We start from the raw sequence: 18,850 nt of genomic DNA, 5'->3' as shown, positions 1-18,850 counted from the left end.
AGGAAAGAAAATAAAATATCAAAAGATGATGTAACTCAGGGATAAGTAAGACACCAGTGCAGGTGACCTTAAAGGCAATACTTTAGAGAACTAGCAGGTGGGGATGGAAAATCCTTGCAGTCAGATAAAGCCATATAGACATGGACTACACAAAGAGGAATGAATATGCATATATGTATATGTGAGTATATATATAATATATATGTGTGTGTGTATATATATGTGTTTGTGTGTATATATATGTATATATATATATATATATATATATATATATATATATATATGGCAAACAATGATTATTCAGTAACTTTCTGAAGGTCTTGCTGAAACCAAGACTGAGGAAAAACATTTCAGATCTTTGGAATTCTGCTTCAACAAGGTATTATCTGGAGTGTGTTTGCTGCATATTGCCAGGAAAGTATTATATGGTTTGAAATAGCTGCCTGTTCTGACATGTAAGTGCTGTGTAGTAATTTGCAGTCCTGTATATTTTGTGTTTGGCTTATTATATGACTGTCCATTTATGAAGCATAATTAGGACCTAGTAAGCTATAAATAAGGCAGAGTTTACTTTCTGGCAAATTCTTTAATGTGACTGATTACCCTTGGCACAAAAACTACAGTTGCAAGAGCTTCTTAAATAAAAACTGCATAATGATCTTTCCATCTGTCAAACTCACATAATTAAAGGCATCAGCAGTGCATAGAATTAGCACTTAAGGTTTTGTTCACAGGTTTGGATAGCATCCATCATCAGTTTGACAGATGGAATTGTTTTTTCTTTATTTCTCAATTTTGCTCTTGTTTCTGTGGCTACATAAGTCCCTACTGAGGGCCCATTGGAAGACTAAGAAACAGGGACCTGAGATAATTGACTACAGGCAGAATCCATTATCTTGCTTCATTATTTATCACCAGACGTGTGAGACTCTGTGTGCCATTAGAGGGGATCAGTCTGCCCTGTTATCCCCTTGGCATGGGAGAAAGCTATTATAAGGGCACACAAGGACACTTGGCATTCTCTGAGATGAAAAGAGGAAAGGTGAATTATTTGTTTCTTGGTGGCATTTTCTGAGCATCTGCTATATACTTGACTCTTACAGTCACTACAAGAATTACAGATGCCATCACTTTCACCTGCATATTCTAGCTCTACAGATGCCATCACTTTCACCTGCATATTTTAGCTCTAGTTGTCATAGTAAATAATAATAATAGCCAACATTATGAGTGCCATGTCACAGGCACAATCCTCAAGCATTTTTGCATTTTACAGATGCAAAAGAGACAGCTAAAATCTTGCCCAAAGTCACATACTTAGTAACAGAACAAAATTTGACTCTCTACTCAAAATAGTCTACATAAATGGAAAAATATGGTTAAGTAGTTGGCAGAGAGATTTTTTCTTTCCCATACATGGAAGAATGTCCATAAGGAAAAGAGAATAGAAAATTAATAAATACATTATTCAACTCAAGGAGTAAATACAGGCAATCTTCAAATCAGTAGAGGATTATGTCCTAAAAATGTATTTGTAAATTAACTGTTTGGCATTTATTCATAAAATCATATGATGTCTGGGACTTGTTTCAAAATAGTGGGAGGGGGTGAGGATGAAGTAGTTTCGGTCATCAGTTAATATTGTTGAATCTGGGTGATGAATACATGAAGGTTTATAATACTATTCTCTCCACATTTGTATATGTTTAAAATTTTTCATAATAAAAAGTTTTTAAAAAGAAACTGATGAAAGCCTAGCAGCTTCTCTATGGAGAAATGTACAGATACATATATGTAAATGCATATATGAAACATTACACACAAAATTCCCAAGAACCTTTGTTGCAGTGTCAAACACTGACTTTATACAATCTGTCTCAAATTGTAAGAACTCACTCAGTTGGCTATCATATTGCAAGAACTGGTTTGAGAGGTAAAATAGTTTCTAAGTTCCCTTTTATCTCTGAGTCCATGAATATCTGCTAGGTGCTTGTATTATTTTGGGTTCTCCAGAAAAACAGAACCAATATTTTATTTGTAAAATATTTACATAATATATGATAATAGGATAGATAGATAGATAGAGATTTATTGTAAGGAATTGGCTGGAGACCAAGTGGAGATAATGGTATAAGTTCCAGCCCATGTCCAAGTCTGAAGGCAGGAGAAGAATAATGTCCCAACTCTATCAATCAGAGAGCAAATACTATTACTTCACCTTTTGTTCTCTGTTCAGGCCCTCAATGGATTGAATGATGCCAACCCACATTGCAGAAGGCAATCTGCTTTACCCTGTCTACCAACTCAAATGTCAGTTTCATTCAGGAACAGCCTCACAGACAGATCCAGAATAACCAATAACTTCTATTTTCTCTAGCATGTCTTATGCTATGTCATTAGCAAAAAATGGCAATGATGAGAGGAGGGGATGGGAGGTCAGAGAAGAATAGAGAAGGTATGAACTGGTAGTTACTGTGGATGGAAGATCAAGTTTATTGGAAGAAGAGATTTCTGGGCAGTGTCAAGGACTCAGGTGAGGCAAACGAACAATGTAAGTCTGCCTGGCGGTGTAGTTTTTCTCTGCCATCTACTTAGTTGCTCTGGTGAAGGCTCAGCAAAGATGAGTGATGGGTTCATTCAGGATGGGGTTTTTTCAGGGAGATGTGTTGCAGAGGTTAGGGTCAGGGACTAATTGTGATATTTGACTGCAGAATCCAAGCTAGATAACCATGGAAGTGAAGGAAGGTAGAGAATAATGGCTATAAAGGAAGTGGAGAAATCAATGAATTAGAAGTAGGAAATCTGTTTAGTGATATTGTATTTTCTCAGCTATTGGACACCCAGAAGCACCCGCTTTATCCACAGACAGTAAGCTCTAAAACGGACCGTAGTGCCATCTTAACTATAGAGATGAATATATCTTCCCAGAAAGGTTATTCCACCCCAAACCCATTAATCCAGAGGCTAAAAAAATTCCCATTGTCTCCTGAAATAGCATCCAGATAGGAAAATTCAAATCACTTTGCTGTTTTGGTGAGCATACGGATGACTCCTAGACCTAACTTCCTACTTCCACCCTGCTCTTCATGCCTCATTACTAATCAGTTAAAATGGTGTCCAGAATAGCTCGAAAGGACTACCTTTAGTTATCATAGATTTGGGAGAGGAGGCTGGTGCTGAGAAACGTGGTTTGTGCTAAGTAGGACTAAAGATCTAAATGTCAAATGCTAACAGAAATTCACCGAAGGATCTGCTTTAAAAATGGTGGAATTCATTATTTTCAGAATCTTAATTACTCATTATTTAAACTTTCTGGATTCTCTCTGCATCAAAAACACATGCAAGATTTATTCTGCACAAGTATGTCAAGTAACGCTTTCTGACCAAACCAAGCAGGCTTGATTTAATGACTGTAGGGATGGGCCTAGTCCCAACTGCATTAATTGGTAAAATATTTATGACCCATAGTATTATAATGTATGTGCAAACATAAGTGAGATGTTGAGTGACCCAGACATCACCGAGAGTGCCTTGTCTGGGATTGGATTAATTCCGCTAGACCTCATTCTCTGATACTGTTTGGTGCTGAGGACAACTGAACAGAAACTCCAGAGAAGGGACAAGAAAGAAAAAGCTGGGAAGACCCCCTCAAGCCTGTATGCCTAAAATCTACACTTAGCAGCTCACCTTCATGCAAATATGAAAAGGATATCAATTTGCATCTTGCCTACTATCTGTCAGGTTCTTTTATATCCATCATTGTTATAACAATAACATTGCAAGGTAGATGTTTGCCAATTAGAAAACTAAGCTTAGCAAGGATAAATGACTTGCCCAAAGTCATATGCTCAGTAGGAGGCAAGCCATGGTTCCAATTTAGGTTTGTCTGGTTCTTGAAGCTCTGCCCCAATCCCTGTGCTTCTTTGAGAACACCCCTTTCCCTATTGTCATATCTGTTCTTCCGTCCACCCCGTGGTGATTTGCATCTCCTTTAAGGCTGTTTGTCACATTCCTTGTACCTGTTTTCACCTTGATAAAAATGTTGGAAGGGGCAGGAGACAGCACATGTTCAAAATTGTCCACATAATCCCCATTGTCTCTCTTGAGAAAATGGCCTCAAGAGAATGGAGTAGATCATATTCAATTCATTTATTTTATTCGTGATGGCTTCACCAGTTCCACTGCAAAAGAAAAAGGACATGAGGAACTGACAGATTAGCTAATAATCCTGATTATTAATTTATTTGAATTTATTTGATTATAACAATAAATTCAAAATATTTGACTTGTGATCATCACTTAAAAATATTTAAGGGGCTTCCCTGGTGGCGTAGTGGTTGAGAGTCCACCTGCTGATGCAGGGGACACGGGCTCGTGCCCCGGTCCGGGAAGATCCCACATACCATGGAGCGGCTGGGCCCGTGAGCCATGGCCGCTGAGCCTGCGCATCCGGAGCCTGTGCTCCACAACGGGGGAGGCCACAACGGGAGAGGCCACAACAGTGAGAGGCCCGCATATGGCAAAAAAAAAAAAAAAAAAAAAAATTAAGAATGAGTAAGATAATATACACTAAAAACTGTGGAGTGTTTGTAAGAAAAGTAGTGAACAAAATCCAATAGTAGCTTTATTAACAACATCCAACCTCTGCTAGGTCTTACAAGCCCTTCCTACTGAAAATGTGGCAGTCTCAGCATCCCCTTGGAGCTAGTGAGAAATACAGAAAGTCAGGCCCTACCCCAGACCTCCTGAATCAGAATATGCATTTTAACAAGATCTCTAGTTTATTTGTATGTACATTAAAGTTTGAGAAGCATTGTTCTAACATATTTACTTTTCATAGTCAACACACAAATGTACGTGGAATCCCTCTTTCTGGAGTAGTTTTTGAAATAGTAGAAAGAATAAGAGTTTAGGTGTCAGACAGATTGGTGTCAACATTTACTAGTATTGTGACTTTGGGCAAGTTATTTAAACCTCTTTAAGTCTGGGAGTCTTTATCTGTAAAGATGAGAAAAGATCAAAATGGGGCAGAGTGGAAGCCAAGAGTAATGAGGCAAAGCGTGACGGGGAAATGGATTTTGACAAAGGATCTACTAGAATGGAGAGGTGGAGAGCAGAATCTGAGGAATACTCCTTCACCTGTTAACTGGAAATGTATACCTGTACGATTTGGATGACATTTAGGAACTAGAAGAGAGAAATTTTGTCTGTGGTTTTACTATGGCTTTTTGCCTTTAAGCAGTTTAAGTTTTAGATAAATGGTCATATACTATCGGAAAGCAACAGAAAGGGTGAAACAGAGGTGACTTAAGGATAGACAATCAGTTTAAGCGAAACATTCATATAAGCAAAACAAAAAATTATCTTACAAAAATATATCTGCATAATGTATCTCTCACAATTACTCTGTGATCAAATTAATTGGATTTTTTCTATATACAAAAGCCCATAATTTTTTAAAATCCAGTTTGCCAAATTCTAATGATTTTTTAAAATTCACCAGAGATATTATCTTTTTCAGGCAGAATAATGGTTTAATCAAACCATCTCTAATTTCTTTGATCTATTAATGAGTCCAAAAATGAGAAAATGAAATAGAGGTTCATCTATTTCAGCGTTGATTAAATAGAACAAAAAGTTAAAAATTATGTTATGGGAGATACTGTTCAAATAGTTTCCCAGACAGATGATTTTTTCATATTCTCTTGCCAAAATGTGGATGCTGCAAGTGTTTCTTTGAATGGTAGCATGGCAGCAAATATTATTAAGGCAGTGTTTTTTAAATGAGAAGCTAATAATCATATTAATAATAAATTGGAAAATACTCTTCCCACTCTATCTGACATTGTCCTTGCCCCCTTTTTTATTGGGATATCTTGCACAAATACATTACCTAGAGTTCCAGGTGCAGGTAAACAGGATGTCTCCAAAATAACATGAAAAAAAAAAAAAAGCCTTACCATTATTTGATGGCTGTTGGGACAAAAATGCAATAATATGCAATATTTTTAAAGGATCAGCTTGGGTCAGCTTGGATATTGGCATGGAGACTATTGTTTTTCTGACCAAAGGAGTCCAATAATGTGAAATTTAATACATTTGATCAAACCCTTGACAATCCTGTGCACAAAAAATAAAATGCCAGTACACAATACCGGCACCTATGCACATAAAGAAAAACGACAAAAACAACTTTGTGCGACCTAAGCCATTCTGAAATTTTAAAAAAGCTTCATTCTAGGAAGCGGCCGAGCGACGAGGGGACGTAGTGTCGCCGGGTCTCCAGCAGCTGCCCAAGAGCCGCCTGACGGACCACCTGCCCAGTCTGCCCTGCCTGCCCCGCCATGGCTGAGAGTGACTGGGACACGCGACGGTGCTGCACAAAAAGGGCCCCACGGCCGCCCAGGCCAAGTCCAAGCAGGCCATCTTAGCAGCTCAGAGACGAGGAGAGGATGTGGAGACTTCCAAGAAATGGGCCGCCGGCCAGAACAAACAGCATTCAATCACCAAGAACACAGCCAAGCTGGACCGGGAGACTGAGGAGCTACACCACGACCGGGTGACCCTGGAGGTGGGCAAGGTGATCCCGCAGGGCTGGCAGAGCAAAGGGCTGATGCAGAAGGGCCAGGCGACGAAAATCAACGAAAAGCCACAGGTCTTCGCGGACTATGAGGGTGGCCGGGCCATTCCTAAGAACCAGGTTCTGGGCAAGATCGAGAGAGCCATCGGCCTTAAGCCCTGGGGGAAAGCCATTGGGAAGCCGATCGCGAAGGGGCCGAGGGCGAAATGAACACAAAGCCTCGAAATCAGTGCATTCCGGCTGATCTTGTCTGCCTGGTTCCCCTTGACCACCAGCGCCAGCGTGGGTCTCTTCACGCGGCCACGCGGAACACAGGACGGTAGCCCTGCCGGGGAACCCCCTTTACCAGTACCTGCTGTCAAACTCACAAACAAAACCTTGCAAGGTGTTTGCTTCTCCTGATTATTTTCCTCCCTGTCCCCGTCCTTCACGTGGGGTGCAGAACGCTGCCTTCCTCTCCCCCGGGGTCTGCCCCGTCATGGGTGTGGCTCCAGGGAGCTCGGAGGGGGACCACCTCGCACAGGGTGGGCAGCCACCATCTGGGAGAGGAGCTGCATCTTCATCCTGGCTCGTAGAGAAGCTAATAAACATTTGTTGCCCTTATAAATAAATAAATAAATAAATAGCTTCATTCTAATTTTAGCAAATCATCATACTTTGTTTACTCCTTAGACAAAAGCTAGAACAGAAAAATGATTCAAATAAAAATGTTATATCAGAAACTAGAGGAATAAGAGCAAGATTTATACACATATTTCAAAGTAAGGAGATTATAAAAATCTAAAACAATGCATAATTCATGACAAATCTTGGCATATTTGAAATGTCTTTGAATATTAATTGGGTACCCACATAGAAGAAGTTTCTATAAATTCTGTCCTATGATGAACCTATGGAGAACTTTTTATATTTATATAATAATTGAGAAGTGCTGAAAAAACTGAATTGAAAAGTTGGGAGTACCTCATAAGAATGATTTTTGAATCATAAGTACATTTTTTAGATTTTGGAAAAGTGGGAAGGGTTGTATGTTAATGATGATTACAAACTGTTGATATGAGGCTTAAAATTGCCTTAACAACAAATGTCATCTTTATCGTTTAATGATATCCACAACATAGATGCACCAGTCATGTTGCCACACAAAATCCGTGGACCATAAGTAATCTCTCTTAGAAGGCTATTCCAGTCTTCAAATCTCTATGTGGTCACTAAATGTTTTGAGATGGAGTTGCCCCATAGCTCATTGGTACATTTATTTTAAACTCTACGGGCAAGCAGTAGTTAACTATGCGAGTCATGCAATGACTAGACTGTAGCAAGAAAGTTGCCTACAGCAAATAGAATATTTCTTTCTGGAAATATGACTTGTGTAATGATCAACCATATATCTTTTGGGAATCATATTATTGAACTATTAACATCTAAGTAGTATATGTTGAAAAATAGTTTTAGATGGAAGTGTTTGTCAGAAAACAGAAGATTTAGACAGTTGGGTGAGCTTAAGATTATATTCAAGACCGAATAATTGCTAATAATACTTAATAGATATTGCTGATTTTCCTTTACGATAATAAAGAAACCTATGTTGTGACAATTAATTATTCCAGGCATTCATATAAGTCAAGGTAAATCAAATTCTCTTCTAACAAAATTTCTAAGTATGAAGACAGAGATCAAACAGTGATCCCCTTCATCATCACAAACATGTGCCACATTGTTCAGGATCCTGGCTGTATCCGTTTCCTAGGGCTGACATAGCAAAATACTAAACTAGGTGGCTTAAAACAGCAGAAACGCATTCTCTCACAGGCTAGAAGTCTGAAATCAAGGTGTCAGCAGGGCCATGAACTCTCTGAAGGCTCTAGGGGAGGATCCTTGTTCGACTCTTCTAGTTTCTTGTGGCTGCTGGCATTCACTGGCTTGTTAATGCATAACTCCAATCTCCATCTGTCTTCACATGGTCTTCTCCACTCTGTTTCTGAATCCAAATTTCCCTCTTCTTATAAGGGCATCAGTCATTAGATTAGGGCCCAACTTAATTTGGTATAACCTTATCTTAACTTGATTATATCTATAAAGATCTTATTTCCAAATAAGGTCACATTTTGAGGTCCCAGTGTTATCTTTTTGGGCAACACAATTCAACCTATAACACTGGCCTAGTGTTAAGTAGTCCAGAAATAGTCATTCACTTATTCATTTACAAATGTTTATTTATATTCATTGAGTGTCTATTACGTCAGGCACTGTTACGAACAAAATAGACCACGTCCTTGCCCTTAAAGAGCTTATGGTCTGCATTCAAACCAAATCCTATAGCTGTATATGCTTTATATTTTTAAATTATATGTAGTTTATAATTTAGCAAAATCTTTTAATCTACATTTCTGTGATCAGTCTTCATACTATCCTGCCATATATGCTGTTAGTAGCTACTTTTTTTTTGGCATGAGGAAACTGAGGCTTAGAGAGGTTAGTACTTGTTCAAAGCTGCCTGTCTGGTAAAAGCAACCAGAGTTGGAACCAGAACTGAGGTAAAAACACAACAGCATATAAAATGGTGGATTACATCCACCTGCCATTTATAATTAATAACAAGGAGCATTACTGCATATTAGGGTGTTTTACAATTCATCATATAGAAATATGATTAAAAAGTAAAGAACACTAGCTCATAAAGCAAAATTTGTTTATTTTGACAAATTTATTTCTAATTATTCATGATACTTCAGCAAACATTCTGTGGTATATTTTCTAAAAACCAGTGTAACACCTTAGGAGTGGTAAGAGGCTGTTGTAGGTTTTCACTGAGGAATAAAGCGAAGCTAGATTTTATTGTGAATTCATAGAATCATAGTTACATCAGAATTTCAGTGTTAATATGTTGAAAGGAATCTTAAAGCTCATGTCAGTCAATCCCACATCCCCTCCACAACCAGTATCTAAAAAGAAAATTATGGCAATGAAGAATGAACAAACATGAGCATGGTGTAGTTATTCCCCTATAGTTAATCTAAGTAACGGATGGTATTTTGTATCTTCTAAACTTTAGTGAGTAACAAAAGTATGTCAACTCTTAATGAACCATCATCATATCTGATGAGGTCATAGTGCTGGCAGGGGGTGGGGAGAAGGTGAGACAGTGGATGAGCCCAGATTATATTCCACAGTTGTGTGTGTGTATGTGTGTGTGTTTTCAATCTTTCAGACTTGTTTCTGACACACTCACTTATGAGGAACACTTTAGCAGACACACAGTTCTTAGCCCCCTATGACAAAGCTGCTGCCAGTGCTGAAACCACCATTAAGAAACAGAGAAGAAAGCATTCAGGACTGAAACCGAGGTGATAGAGACATGGGCTCAAAATCAGCCAAATAAGGCAGATGACAAATGGAAGCATATACTACTCACTTTACAAGCCTCTGCATTATATAGCAAAAATAATGTCATTTTAGTTTGTCAATAAGAGGGGTGAGGGAGGAGAATGAATATGCAGGAGAAGGAGCTAGAAAGAAAATTCTGGGAAGGTAAGCTGCTGCTCATAGGCACACAGGGCACATTCTGATTAATTTTAAAAAAGAGAGTTACATGTTTCAATGACAGTGAGTCTTTGGGTCATCTGCATGCACAAGTGGGAACATTTCTTCGTATTCTCCCAATACTAAAGGATTGCCTTATGAGCAAATTAGCTACTTTGGGACTATGCATCCATATCTTGCAGTATGGAGTTTTTTCATTCTCCTGAAAACAACCAGAGCAGTGTTTTCTTATGAATAACTCGTCATCTACTGTGGTCTCTGAGGTCATTTTTGTCATGCATGCAGGGAGCCTATCATTCCCCACACTGTAGTTGTGTCTCATTAGCTGGACGCTCTCATTTTCTTACTCATGCTAAAGGCTTTAAGAAAGATTTCATGCCCCCTTTCCTCAAATCTGAAAATCCCTTAGCATGACTTTTCTATTGTGTTTTTCTGTCCATAATCCATTTTCCCTTCTGATAACTGCCTTAAGCACGTCTCTTAAACTTTTTGCTCATTTCTCATTTTCAGGGGAAGACACTTTTGAGGTGGGAAAATGAGGCAAATGCAACTGAATGCAGTCCTCAGATCCACCGGAACCAGCGAGTCTTCACAGGGGGACATGGCTGAATTCAGGCCAAAGAGTGCTGGCTCTGAGACTTCTGTTAGAACTTGGGGAAATGTAAAGCTTTCTTTCTATTCAGGTTCCTAACCCAATAGGATATTAGCTTGGGACTGCCAGTGCCATTTTCATGCCTGAAAATAAGCCCAGCTATAGAAAAGTAGAGGCAAGAAATGAAGAGTTAAATATTTCTGAAGTTAGTGTTTAAGCACCTGGATTCAGCTATGCCTGAAAAAGACATCTCCTCTGGACTTTTCAGTTACTTTGGATAATTATTTCCCTTTATTCTTAAGCCAGATTAAGTCCGGTTTTCTATCACTTTCATTTAAAAGATTTCTGAGTACTCAAGCACTTAGGACCCAACACAATTAGCCTCAAGTTCCATAACTCTTTACTCCAAAACTGTATACTATCTTCCATTTCCTTTCCTCTGCCCCCAGTCCTACCATGCTCTCCCTGTCAGAATTATATTGATCTGGAAAAGAAGAGGTATTATTTATGAAAGATAATTTATTATAAAGATATTTAATGCTTATCCTAAAAATATCAATCAGAATAATAGTGTATGAACCAAAAAGTACAAGACATCTGTTCATCTCCCTCCCCACCTCACGCCACTTCAAAACTTACCCTGTGAGTACATCCAGACGTTTTAAGTTCAAATACAAACGTGTTTGTGTGTGGTGTTGGGCAAGGGATATAAAGTTAAAAGCACATAAACAGCTATTAAAAGAGGAGATACATCCACATTTACTAGTGTCCTCAAAATATAAAATTTTAAACACACACGTTTCATATAAATAGTATGATCCTGCTTTAAGAATCACCACAATGCAGCCTCTTCTATAAACCCGTCTCACCCCTCAGTGAGAATTTGAGCCTTTATTTTCTCTTCTCCTGCAATTCTTTACTTCTTTATTTAATTCTGCTTTACATTACAGATAGCTAGCAACACATATTTGACTCCTCCCCAGCTGACAAGAACTTTGAAGGCAAGGAATGAGTTTGATTCACCTTTGTATTCCCAGGATTTAGTTCAGTGCTTAATTTATGTTTTTAAGTGAATTAATGAGTGTGTGAATGATAAGTGGTAAGAGATCTCATTGATAAGTATTCTCTAAAGTTGAATTAAAAATTGGCTATGCAGACATTCTCCTGTGTTTTAATTTAAGCTCATTCTCTCTGAGTTCCACATGTATTAGCAGAGACCAGACAATTGCTGAGCAAGTCTTTAGTTCCAATTCTTTGGAAAGAGCAGACACTCATCTGAAGTTCGTCTTGTCCTTAATCACTATAGAATGATGACGGGGAGGAACAAAATAACCAACTAAGATGCAATTATGATTATCTCCTGGAATTCCCAATACAGACTTCAGTTAGTTAACTAGATCTTTTAGCCTGGACACTGTGGCTTTCTAACCTTGATCCTCTGCCCTAGCTAATAAAGAACTCTTGGCTTGTTCTGTGACTGAATCTCTATCCAGTAATTTATACCTCATTTTTTCCCCTTCATTCTCTCTTAAGTCCTCTAAGGTTTAGAACTGGAATCTAAGTTTCAGAATGATGGATGGGGATGTTTTAGGGGCCATAGATTTTTACCTGCTTGCTCCGATCTCCTAATATTGCTGGTCCCTGGATTCCATCAGTTTTTGTTTAATCTTCTCTATACTTTGCCCTACTGCACTACCAACTATTCTTGTTTGTCTCCCACCTTGTAAGGGACGCAATATAGCATAATGGGTAAACAGTCAATGTTAGAATTAAGCCTACATCCAAATCCCAGTTCTGCCACATAATGGCTATGTGATCTTGGGTGAGTTACTTAACTTCTCTGAACCCACATATCTTGTAAAATGGGATTTATAATTAATGCACCTTCTATGTACCTGATAGATAATATAGGGGATATTTTTAGTGCCCCCTTCCATCTGCATTTATTTGTTCCTTGTGTCAGTTATTTGCTTTTTAGCTCTCTTTTAAGTTCCATCTCTTCCTTTTTTTATTCTTCCAAATATCATAGTTAGCAAGAAGTCTACAAATTTTCTGGACTCTTGCCAACCTTCTTTTAGTTACCTTCTGCAAAAGGAGGCTCTGCTGGCTCTGCAAATGGCTGGGAAGTTGGAAAGAAGAGAGAAGCTGTTGTTTTTCTGCTTCTGGTGGTATATCCAGCTGCAGTAGTTGTCAACTCTGGGATGCAGGAGAATCTATGGCAGTTTTAGTAATATTCAGCAGGACTGCAGATGTTGCTTGGTCCAACAATCAGCAGCAATGGCCATGCCTCCAGAATATCTGTTTTCATTTACCAAAAGTTAAGAACATGACTTTGATACAAATATAGACTGAACATTGTCTAATATTTTATTCAATTTAGTAACTAATAAGCAAACCAGTGAGATGGAAAGGCCAGTGCAAAGAAGATAATTTGAAAATGGAGAGTTATACAGTCAATCACACAAAAGAATGATTAAAATGAATTTGCTAATAGATACAAAACACCTACAAGGCAATAAACTATAACCCTTAGTGTTATCTTTGCAACTGAACAGAAATTATTTGCATTCCTACCAGACACATATCTATAAATTAACATGTAACATGTATCTTCACTAAGTCTGGACAAAGGACATTCTCCTAAATATCCTAGGGTGAATCTGTTAAACAGTGTCCTCATAAGATAGTGGAAAAAATATACGCTGCCCAATTTTTTGCCTCATTTCTAATTTTTGGAGAAAGCTTTTGCAAGTGACAAAAGGACACGTTCCACCCCCACCACCAATCCATCTATAACCAGATTGTTAAACCCAGGAAATTCTTCAAATACGTAGTCTGGCTCCATTACTGTTTAAATGAGATGTGCAATGTTAGTGTATATTTAATATGTGGTCAATAATAGGTGAGAGTAATAATAGTTACCACTATTTTTTTAAATTATACATGAATAATCAATTAAATAGATATAATTTAGAGCTATTTCTTTCATCTCTGCCCCAGTTTTAGGACCTGGCTCCTCTTACGCTGTCCAGTTCATTCTAATTAGTCATGCCATGTCCTGGAACATCACATGGATGAGTACAGAAGTAACTGGTGACTTTTCATAAGTAATTAGATTGACAAGGAAAGAATCACTTTCTCATTCATTTGTCATTTTGCTGAGTCTTTAGGAAATGCAACTGTAAAATCAGTACCAGATGGTAGAGCTATGGCTAAGATTGTACTGTGCGTTTGCCCAGAGACAGTTGCCTTCTCAATTGGCCAGCAAGGTGCTGCCATGCTGCTCCAGCTTCTCACCACATTTGTGTGGCACTGAATCTAGTTCCATAATTTCTAGCAAAGGGTGGATACAGACAGGATAGCATCTGGAGCACATTCTTGTTTGCCTAGTAAAGAAGGATGATTAACCCTGGATAGGAAAGATTAAAAAAATTTTTGAAAATTCTTGACCCATGGCTCTATATTTAATTCAGGAGGACTGACTCAATGTGGACATGAAGAAATGTATTAAATGGTAAGAAACTACTCAACTCTCTGCACTGAATTACAGAATTTGGACGTTCTTCTCTAACTATTTATTTCAGGGCATTAAAGTCATCAGCACTTTCTTTTAGTCTGACTTTAATAGATTTTTAGACCCTTTGTCTCTTATCAGTCCAACCCCCATAGCTGAGTAAACTTAATCACCACGTAGGGCTCAATGTATTTGTGTGTATAACCTTCTCTCCTGAATTTGACCAGCCCCATTCCTAATCAGGCATATAATTCAGCAAACCCAAGATTTCCAGTTGGAGAGCTCATTACCTGATTTGCTTTGATTTTGGTTTTACACTGATGCATGATATGGTTTCCAGCATACAAAGCAATACCAGCAACTAAACCTCAACTTTGATTGCCTGTTCAATTCCCAACTTCAATAAGGATGAGAGAATCCTGCCTTGTTTCTTAGAATTAGAGATTTCTCCCTGCACCCAGTCTTGTTGCTAGTTCCTTTTCTGTACAGACAGACTTCCTAGAATTCAGCTGTTTTCCTAGATTTGGAACAATGTCAGCTGCTAGACAACTGTGATCATTCCTCACCTGCCTATTCCTCCATGCTTGTTATTTTGACCAACTCTGAAGAATCTCTGTAGTGAGTCCCTGGTTCTGACCCCTTTTTTGTCCTCTTGCATGAGCTCTATTTAGACACTGATGATTTCCATAGGGAAAAGAAGAGTAATACTGAATATTTGTACACGGTTTATGGTGCGTAGAATCCTTAAACATGGGTTGCCTAAGTAACATAAATGAATGATTCAATCTAGATAAGGAGTTGAGGATCAAAATACTGTGCAGTTCTAGGGACCATCATTAACTTGGAATCCATGTGGATGGCATCTCCTTGAATCATGCAGAGTGGTGGTCCTGATGGGGTCATATGCCACACACAACTGTTACCAATTCTTTTTTCTTTTTAAAGAAACTTAGGAATTCTTTTTTTTTAATTGTACAATTTTTTTTTAATGTTGGCAATTTATTCAAAATGTTTACAATACTATGCTGGCTAAAGTAAATATGTCAGTCAGCAGGATTTGACCCATAGGCCACCAGTATGAGTCAGACACTGAATGGTCTCTAAAGCTGAAGACTGTGGGAGGGGAGGCAAGTTGTGTCCTTCAAACTGTCCCCTTTGTCATGTTGAAAAATTGGAAACATATTCTAATATTGTCTGATATTCTCACCTAAGATTTTTCTATCTTATTGCATTCTCATAGTCATTGACATCTTTTTCAGAGTAAAATCTTCTTAGTTTTTAATTATGCAACATTTTAACCTTTTAAAATTGCTCTATTAGCAGTTTATGCAGTATCTTATCAACCATCACTGTAGGTTAGCTACTGTACTTTGACAAAAACTCATCATATATGGGTGTATTGTATGTAGCAGGACCATCACTGAATTCTGACTGGCTGAATTTGTTTCTACTTCTTTGCAAAGTCTGATAGTCTTGTACATTTATAAGAGTACAGGTTACACTAACCACTCTTGCAGAGAAGTAATAATGTATAGTTTTATTAATGCATATTACATAACATGGAAATTCAAAACTTTGGACCTAATAGTGTTTCTTAAGGTCTATTAGAAGACCTGTAGTTTAACAGTGTCTTTACACTTGGAGCCCTAGGGTAGTTCTCAATTTTCCCTCCAAAGTACTCCTAAATGCCATGAATCTGGGGGTTCGGCCCATAACTACCCACCTTAAGCTTAAAATACCTTTGCCATTTCATGTTTTATCTATAAAAAATAATATGGGTTTTGCTTTATAACACATAAGACGCCGACGTATAATCAGGTAACCAGGGATAAAATAGATTAACTCAGAATTTAGGAATAACAGTGTTTAGGTGTGGGCTGTTTTTTCTGAAAAAAAAAGCTGTGTTCTCACTATCTGTCATACTGAAAATTTACTAGAGTATGAAGTGGGGAGCCAGATGTTAAATAAAGTGAAACTTTGTTCCCTTTCTGAGGCAGGGATCAGCTGTACAGAACTTAAAGCTATTCTTAGATTGGGAGACTGGGACACCTAATGTGACTTAGCACATTTCTCCTGAGAGTCAGAGATCACAGGTGCTCAATATAGTTTCCTTGTCATTATAATATCCTTCAATATGCAAAACTTTTTGAGGGGAGCCAAAGTGAATAAGGAGTTAAAAGATCTCCTGAAAAACTAATGAGCCCTTTCTGGTTTTGACATTCAAAATTATTTTTAAAGATAAAAGAAAATTTTTTTGTTGGGTTAGAGTAGCCCCAACAAAGTTCTGCTGGTTGGGAAACCTACCAATTTCCCTGTTATCCAAAAGTAACTTACCATGAGGAAAAAGGAAGGTGGATTGGGCCCAGACATTTGTGGCTTCAGCACTACATTGGGCTGAAACTTGAAAGCTTGTCCAGATTCATCAACCAGGCATGCAATCATATCTAGGGGAGAAGTGGCTGATCTTAGAAGCACAAACTAAGATAGCAATAACCTTGGAGGCAAGCATGAGACACCACTGCACCCTGTGCCAGCAAGGATGTCACTGTGCCTGGACAAGTACCTTTGAGATTAGAATCCCACAGCAACATGTGGCCGTCCAACCAATGGCGCTAATAGGTTAATTGGGTTTTTACATTTCTTTGTTTGGCATTTGGAGAAGGGACTAATCCCTATGGACAGAGTAGGCCCTAGAGTGGTTGAATGAATTAGAGGAGGGATGCAGAGCATGAACAATTGATTTGAAAAACAAAAAGTGTACCTATTTGTAAAGTATGTCTGTATTTGTACTGTAAGTTGGTAAAGGAGATCATGCCAGTTACTTGTAGAGGACCCGAATAAACTCCAGTCATGGGACGTAAGCTGCCCCTGGCCATATGCCTGTCTGGAAGTGATATGGGACATGCCTGGGGAGAGATCAAGGATTGCTTTTACACAAGGTGAAAGGCCCTAGACTCTGAGAAGAACCTGGGGATGCTTGGAAGAATCAGTACAGAAAAAGAGAGTAGCACCCCTCTCCTGCATCCAGAGCAAGGGAGGGCATCCAGCAGACAGGACATCCATAGAGTGCTGGGCTGCAGAAGAAGTTGGCTCAGACAGACAGAAAGCAGCTGAACTAAGCATCCATGCTAAGGCTGGGCAGCAGCAGTCACACAGAGGTGCCCAGGTTCTTACATATTCGGCCTCCAGAGCCACGTTTGTGTTGATCTCCATCCTCAGGAAAGAACATCTGAGATCCACATCAGCTAGTGAAAGATTAGAGCAGACAGGACTCACCCTCTGAACTTGAGTGAGCCCCCTTGGGACCCTTGAACATATCAGGAGCCACTAGAAAAGCCTGGACATCCTGATAGAGTTGGCAGGTGGTGATCTCAGAGTTGTCATACTCTGGAGTTCTGGTGTAGGATGACATTGTTTCTATTCCACGGTGATGCATCTAGACATTTCTGCATAAATGCTTATTTAGTGTAAAATGTCTTCATCTAAAGAGTATAGTAAGATTGACATTCCAGGAAGATACTTCAAGGAACCACTGTCACTCTACTTTCCTCTTAATCCCCTACCCCTATCTTGCCCCTCCCCCTTCCCTTTCCCTACTGATAACCACTAGTTTGGTCTCTACATCTGTGAGTCCTTTCCATTTTGTTCTGTTGACCAGTTTGTTGTATTTTTTAGATTCCACATATAAGTGAAAGCATACAGTATTTGTCTTTCTCTGTCTGACTTATTTCACTTAGCATAATACATTCCAGGTCCATCCAAGTTTTTGCAAACAGCAAAATTTCATTCTTTTTTATGGCTAAGTAGTATTCCATTGTATGTATGTGCATATATATAATCTTTTTTATCCATTCATCTGTTTATGGGCACTTAGGTTGCTTCCATATCTTGGCTGTTATGAACATTGGGGTGTATGTATCTTTTCGAATTAGTGTTTTTGTTTTCTTTAGATATATACCCAGAAGTAGAATTCCTGGATCATATGGCAGTTCCATTTTTAGTTTTTAGAGAAACTTCTGTACTGTTTTCCATGGTGGCTGCACCGATTTACATTCCCACCAACAGTGTACGAGAGTTCCCTTTTCTCCACATTCTCGCTGTTTGTTATTTGTGGTCTTTTTGATGATAGCCATTCTGACAGGTGTAAGATGATATCTCATTGTGGTTTTGAATTGCATTTCTCTGATGATTAACAATGTTGAGAATCTTTTCATATGCCTGTTGGCCATCTGTGTGTCTTCTTTGGAAAAGTGTCTGTTTAGGTCTTCTGCCCAGTTTTTTAATTGGCTTGTTTGGTTTTTTTTGATATTGAGTTGTATGAGCTGTTTATATATTTTGGATATTAACCCCTTATTAGTCATCTGTATCATAAATTTGAATCATTTGGAGATATCTTGTACAATCAAAAAGTTATTTCCAGGGAACCTTTCTGCAAAATCAGTTTGTGGTTAAAAAAAAAAAAAAAAGAAATTCAACCTCTTTCTGAAATCAGTTTGTGTCAGAGAAAATTTGTAAAAATCATTGGCCACTGCTAATAGCAATCTTGGATGCTGTGGATGTCATTTATGCAAATGCATTATAAGTAAAGTGATGAGAAGGAACAGAGAGAGGTCTTTCCAAA

The 18,850-nt window shown here is 38.4% G+C and overlaps 1 long non-coding RNA gene and 1 pseudogene across 2 annotated transcripts in view; both read left to right on the top strand.

Annotated features, from left to right (window-relative positions):
• Positions 1-18,850, top strand: part of LOC109551895 (uncharacterized) — a 592,297-nt gene that overhangs the window by 421,269 nt on the left and 152,178 nt on the right. The gene's annotated exons all lie outside the window — the stretch shown is intronic.
• LOC101338799 (endothelial differentiation-related factor 1 pseudogene) lies at positions 6,221-7,174 on the top strand (annotated as a pseudogene).

Source organism: Tursiops truncatus, chromosome 4, assembly GCF_011762595.2.
Source record: "Tursiops truncatus isolate mTurTru1 chromosome 4, mTurTru1.mat.Y, whole genome shotgun sequence".
Lineage (NCBI taxonomy): Eukaryota > Metazoa > Chordata > Mammalia > Artiodactyla > Delphinidae > Tursiops > Tursiops truncatus.
The sequence above is the reverse complement of the archived record's forward strand: the minus strand, read 5'-3'. Positions and strand labels throughout refer to the sequence as shown.